This window comes from Rhododendron vialii, chromosome 1a, assembly GCF_030253575.1.
Source record: "Rhododendron vialii isolate Sample 1 chromosome 1a, ASM3025357v1".
Lineage (NCBI taxonomy): Eukaryota > Viridiplantae > Streptophyta > Magnoliopsida > Ericales > Ericaceae > Rhododendron > Rhododendron vialii.
In genome coordinates this window covers 21115003-21122077 of record NC_080557.1, presented here as the reverse complement: position 1 = coordinate 21122077, position 7075 = coordinate 21115003, and positions in this window count along the sequence as shown.

Sequence of the window (7075 nt, the reverse complement as noted above, 5' to 3'; positions counted from 1 at the left end):
CAAATAAATACATATTTTTTAAGGAGCGAAAGCGGAACACCCCTCAAACCCAACTCACCCAAAGCTCTCATCCACATCTTACCCAAACCTATAACAAATTTGAGTTAGTCAAATTTAGACTCAAACTCTTACTCAAAATTTTAAAGGCAAATTCACACCTTTAAATTTACAATATTGCCATTAATGAAGTTTTTACTTAAATTTGTCCATATTTGTGTTTGGATTTGAGTTTACCCATTGGAATACACAATAACAAATGAAGTGTTTACTCAAATTTGAGTAAGGGACGGAGATGCTCTTGTACTTAAAATTTTATATTTTTACCCTAATATTATTATCATTATTATACTAAAAAAAAAACTTATATTCTTACCTTTATATTTTTACCATTATACTAAACTACCACTTTATTTATAACCATTTTCTTTTATTTTGTTTTCAGATTAAATTTTTAAAATTTCTTACGAAGCGGAGCAAGGCGGGTAAACCCATTCTCCAATCGAGTCGATAATGGGGGTACTCACCCAAAAAAAAAAAACTGGTTGAGATCGGGTTGGGTCAGGGTACACCAAAACCAAGTCCGCCCCGTTGCCATTCCTAGGTTTAAATGCTTATGCGGATGTGCCACCTGAGAGCTAAAACGACATCCAATAATTATGACTTTTGCAACCCAAAGCCGATCGTTTTTAGTTTTGAAATTGCTCAATCGCCGTCGAATCAATCAGGTTGCTCACCCATACTCCCAAATTAGATTTTGGCCTAACTTTTTTTTAGGGGTGAACAAAAAATCCGTCAAACCGCGAATTCAGTCAAAACCAATCCAAATCGAAGGCTTTGGTTCGATTTTTTAGTAGCATGGTTTGGTCATGGTTTAAAAAAATTAGATTCCGCGTTATATGGTTTGTGAATTCACAATTATGGTTCCAAATCGATCCGAACCTTATAATACATATAAATAATAAAATAATTTAACTATGATTCAGGAAATAAATATGGGAGCCTTAGTCAAGTATTTTCTTAATTTATTAACCTTTTAAATCCACCGCAATATTTAGTTTTTCTTTCTTGTCAAGATAATTTAGTAGACTAAACTTCTAATATATATCAAGGCTGCTGATTTTGCTACTTCTTTTTTTGTTAACGCTACTCCCCTGTAAGTGTATTTTTAGTGCAAAAATACACTTGCAAGAGTGGCAAAATCATTTTCCTATATCAAACCCATTCCCAATTTCTAGTATTACATTATATTAGTTTAAGACTTGAGGCAATTGTTGGTATTCTACTCTTAATTAGTTGGTCGATGTTAGTTTGTTTTGGTAATTTGAATGAAATTGGTTTTAATATAAGTTTTCTTTTAATTTGTATTCGTAATTTGAAGTACTTTAAATATTTGTTGGAGATGATAGCTTAGTTAAAAGCAAACTATGGTTTAAAACCGAAATCAAACTGTATTTTAATGGTTTAGATTGGTTTGGTTCTATATCTTTTGTAGGTTGGTTTAGTTCTCCAAATTCTTAATCCGTAGATATTGGTTTGGTTCTTGATTTACTATAAAACCGAACCCATCCAGACCATAGTCACCCCTACTTTTCTCCAATTGTCTTATGCGAAATTTTCCATTTTTGGTTAAATAATCTTTTTCACTTTGTTATTTTGTAAGTTTTGAGAAAAAATTTACTCTTGTTCAATAAGTTTTTCTATTTATCTCTGTCTAGTGTCCACTCATTTTATCTATCTATCTATCTCTCTCCACTCATTATCATTCATTACTTCAAAAAAGTTTCTAAAAACCAAACAAAGTGTTTGGATTCGTCTCAACGAAAGCAATCGAAAAGATATAAAATTTAATACCAAACTTTTAGTATAAAAAGTTTAGGAAAGACAAAAAATAAATAAATAAACAATTTGTCAAATTTTTAAATCTAATCTTTCCTTTTTATTGAACCTTTTTCATCTTCTGGTCAAATTTTTTACTTTCTAGGTTCATCCCGACAAGAGGAATCGGAGAAAAAATTATTTTTACCAATTTTTTAAAAAAAAATCAGGAAAGACATAAATTAACGATTGGGATTAAGCCAAATTTACTATTTTCAAAATCCATGTTCCAGTCTATTCCGCCTAAAACTACTCCGTACTAGTACTAGTACCATTTGTAATTTTTTGGTAACTTCTTTTTTTCTTTTTTTATTTTCAGCAATACTACATGGCCAAAAATTTCTAAAATTTCAAGAGGAACTCAAAGAATAGTTCTCGGGTTTAACTCTTTGTAAGTTTTCATCTGGCACTTTTTGAACAGTTATGTTTTCATCGTTTTAGATGGTGAATTACCTATATTACCCTTTTAATAAGATATTCATATGTAGATTTATATTTCCTTCCTAAATTAGTGAAATTATAGTTACCTAAAATCATGGGTTGATTAATGGATAGCAATTTCAAATTTTCAATGGATATATTCTAAACCTTCCTCTCTTTCTTAATTTCTTGAATTTTTAAATTTTTTATTTTCATGAATTTTTGTAAATTGCTCATAATATATGTGGGCACGCAGCCCCGGAAATTCTGTTTGCAAAATTTGGGTGCGGCCCTTTTTGTTGGAAGAGCGCGGCGAAACGCTTCGATTCAGAGTCGCCACTCGGGTTTTAGCGGTGAAAACACCCAAGGAACCGAACTCGAAAACGTTTGTCACGTTTATTTGATTTTGAAAAAGGCTTGTAGACTGGTCCGTCGTCACCTTCGATATCTGAAGTTCGGGAGCCAGGTTACGAGAAGGGAAGGGTTTTATGGCACCCCTCTCCCCAATCCGGAGATCGGTCTCTACTCGGGCATTTTATAAAACGTTTGCATTTTTCTCTCATTTGATCATTTTTTAGCCAGTTAGGGCGGGGGAACAGTTAACGGGGGTTAAAACTATAACAAGTTGTGATTTATGTGACGAAATGGTTTATGGATGACTTGATTGCAATGCTAAATATAGATTGAGAACAAGCACTGAGCAAACTGGATAACTTGAAGTACGCTGCCTTGCAGGGGCGCGAGCAGATTCTGTGTCAGCATGCACTGGCCGAGCCACTGCATGCTGATACAACATGCGCACGCCACAACATAAGTGGCGTACTCCACTTGTTTTCAACCCTCTGGGCTCTGGAAAGGGACCAGCGCACACCCAGGACAAACCATGCAGTTAAATAAAGCGGAATATATACTTACAGACAGATGAGATGGCTTGAAGCCATGAAAATAGACGAGAAACCCCCTAAACAGAGCGGGGACATGAAAGAGGCCAAGATTAAGCTAAGGTGCAAGGGCCAGCCACTGGATCCTGGGACAAACTGCCGTACGCCACTTATGGATAGTCGTACGCCACTTTAACCTTGATCCAATGCTTGGCTTTGCATCATCTGGGCTCTGGAACATGACCAGAAGGATCCCAGAGGCCTTTTAAACAAGCAAAGAGTAAGCAATAACTACTACATCTAAACAGCTCTAAACACACAGAAAGCGGTAAACTGGTTATTTAGTATGCAAGGGTGATTGACAGAAAGATAAAACGACAGAAACGGTGATCCATGTTCCCCACGCCAGTTGTGCTCGCACTGCCATGACTGGCGTACGGCATAGGGTAACTAGCGTGCGCCACGTATCACCTCATACGATTGTTGTATTTTGCCAGTTCAAGGCCAGGACTAGTATTGTTTACTAGCCTGTGCCTTGCTGGTTCCCCTCAGGAGCTGAAAACAGGAAAGGACGTAAAGGTAGTATACCTTTTGGTATTGAGGTTTGAAGGTTGTGTTGAGCTTTAGAGGTTGAAGATGGAGGTTGTATGGTGACTGAACATCAGTGGGTGTATGGAAGTAGACTTCTTTCCTTTCTCTTTCAATAGAAGAAGAAGAAGAGCAAGAAGAGAGGAGAATGGAGCTTTATGCTTCTTAATGAGGCTAACCCCTTGCAAATGAATGCAAGGGGGGTATTTATAGTGGAGAGAGACTGAGATCAGTCTGGTGCTAAGGCCTGTTTGGCTGGCTTGGGTCAAGAAGAGAGCCTTCCCATGCATTAAATGTATGGGACTAGTTGATGAGGGGTGTAGGAAAGAGGGGGAGCGGGCCTGGCCGATATAATCATCAGGGGCTACTGTGGCCGACGTCAGGGTGGCACAAAAGTCTCGTCCATGTGGCTGAATAAAGTTGATTTGACTGGGTTTGACTGGCGTGCGCCGCATATGGACCGGCGTGCGCCAGTAATAGCTGAGTCAACGATCGATGACTGACACGTGGCAGCTAACTGGCGTACGCCTTCAATACACTGGCGTATGCCAGTTGGGTTTTGCTGGGGCTGTTTGCCTCTGGTTTGAAAGGTTTGAAACGGGTTTGAGAAAGATTAAGAGCGTCCAAAGTTCAAACACACCTTTGTCCTCAAACTGTTTTCGACTAAAGTCATCATTGGGGAAATAAAGGATCGACAAATAACGTTATCTGGACAATCCAGAATGGGGTGTCTACAGTATATTATAAACTTACGTGCATATGATTTGACCAATTTCAAAAAAATTCATGATTTATTTAAGAAATATGAATACATCATGTTTTATTCATGAAATCAATGAATAAATTAACCAAAAAAACATGAAAACATGAAAAAATTAATCAAAAAACATGAATTCCACCATGTTTTTAATCGATGATGAAAAACATGAATAAATTAATTCCTGAATACACCATGAAAACACACAAATAAATATGAAAATCATAAAATAAAATAAACACGAAAATCATGAAAACACATAAATACACCATGTTTTTTTCATGATTCACGGCCCTCGCACAAAAATCGACTCCATTGCTTATGAACTTGTGGAGAATAATCACAACATTCACCTACACTACTATTTGGGTTAAATTAGCTCAACCTTTGGCAAAATAATTGTGTGCGGGTGTGCCAGAAAATAATAGAATTTATCCTTTTCAGATTAACTCAAAATAGTTAATTTAATCAGGCAATTGTGATTATCCGTTCAATTACCTCAACTAAGAGAATTTTTCTAAAGGTATATCAATCAATAATAGATTGACGCTCTTCAATCAGAAAAAGATAACTGAATATAAACAAGCTTGAATTTAATCAAAAGCAAGTTTATATACAATTACTTTTAAGATTTTGACAAGAATAATTCAGAAAATATAGACACACTTGAATTGAATCGAAAGCAAGCCTATATTTGACTACTCTTTGGCAAGAAAAAAATAGAAAAATATAAGATAACTTGAATTTAATCAAAAGTAAGCTACATTCAAATAAGTCTTCAAACTTGCAAAATACTAAACTATAACTAAATTAGTACTCTAAGTCCTAAACTACTTTAGATCTCTAAGCAATCATTTTGTATGGATTGTCAGATGATGAATTTTTGTTGGGGACTTTTCTCTTCAATTGCCTCTTCTATTTATAGACGATGGGTCTGTCTTTAATTTGCATTCTTCACGTTTTCTTTTAGAGCCCACGTCTTTGTTCAAATTTGATTCAAAATGTCATTCATTCCCTCCAAAAATGATTGCAAAGGCCTTCGAACTGTCGCTTGACTGGGTCTTCTCAAAAAAACTCTTCTCCTTCCACGTTTATTGATATAAAATAGTGGCTAACTTCTGGGTAGTGGGTTCCTGTTTTTGTGCAACATGGAATAGTGCTTCAAAATAGTTTACTCAGATGAATCACCGTAAACGTAACCGATTTCTCTTGATGAAACGAGATTTTAATGACATCGTTCGATGGTTTGAAGAATTAATCAGCGGTTGTGCTCAATTATCATCTTAATACCTATCTTTCGATGACCAAACGTGGTCGTTTTCAATCTAAACGATACCATATAGTACTAAAAGAACATCGTAATTAAATCCTTTGATCTTCTGTATCTTAGGATTAATCACGATGCGTTTTGATTGGATAATACACTATTTGGTGCCACGTATAATTTTCTTATTGGGTGACATATTTTAGGATGTAAACAGCTACAACCCAAACCCCTAGCGAAGATTCCAATTAGTTTTAGGAGGAATGGTAGAAAAGCAGTCCGATAACTAAAAAAAAACGTCATTAGTGCTATCTTCATTATTACAAGGTAAAAAAAAGCCCTTCAAAATTGTTCCAACTCACAAGAGCAAGTATGGGCAACCGGATACCAATTCTAGGCCCACTTCACCGCAACCGATCTAGCTCGTCGACAGAACCCTGCCGCCGCGGGCCAACCGTCGTCGAGGGCCCCCGAACTTCAAGCCCTCCCTCACCAACCTTTCCCTCCTCTCACCACCACCCCCATACGGAACACGGTTGACACGAACGAGCTCTGCAGCACCATCGACGCCAGCACGAACAAGAACACTGCGAGGAACACGCAGAATTAGAACAATGACCTTCCCCTGAACGAAAACAACGGGAACTTGCGAGCGCAAAGGGCTGGGGGACCGTGGTGGTGGGATCTGCACGGATCCGACATCGTTTTATGGGTTAGATTCTTGGTGGTGTTGTTGTTAACGGGACTTCTTATGGTTGTAGTGGTTGGGTTAGAGTTTCGTTTGAAGCGATTATGATCGTGGATCGAACCAAAACCTAGGCCGGTGGTGGAATTGGCAGGGCGGCGAAATTGTCGCCGTCCTCCTCGCCGGAGGAGAGGTGGTCGAGACTCACTGAGTTGCGGTCCATTTTTTGTTGATTGGCAGGCACTCATTGAAGGAGATCCCATCATTAGATTTCGACCGTCGTCCTGTCATCTCACTGTTTGTTTGGTTTGGTTTTCGGGGGAATAGCTGCCGAAATTAGGGATTGGGGGTGTGAGGGTTTAAAGATTTGCCTAAAATTTTGGGATTCAAATTAGGGGTGACTATCCTAAAATTAGGCTAGAGGACCTTCCAGATTATTTTTTAATCCCAAAAATCCTTACCTATATTATACATATATATAAAGGGCAATCCTAGGATTATTTAATAGTGAGGATGGAAACTTAATTGTTCAAAAAATGTCGGATGAAAACTTACAAGGGATGAGGATTAAGGATGGATATTTAAAAACTCTAAATTTCAAATGT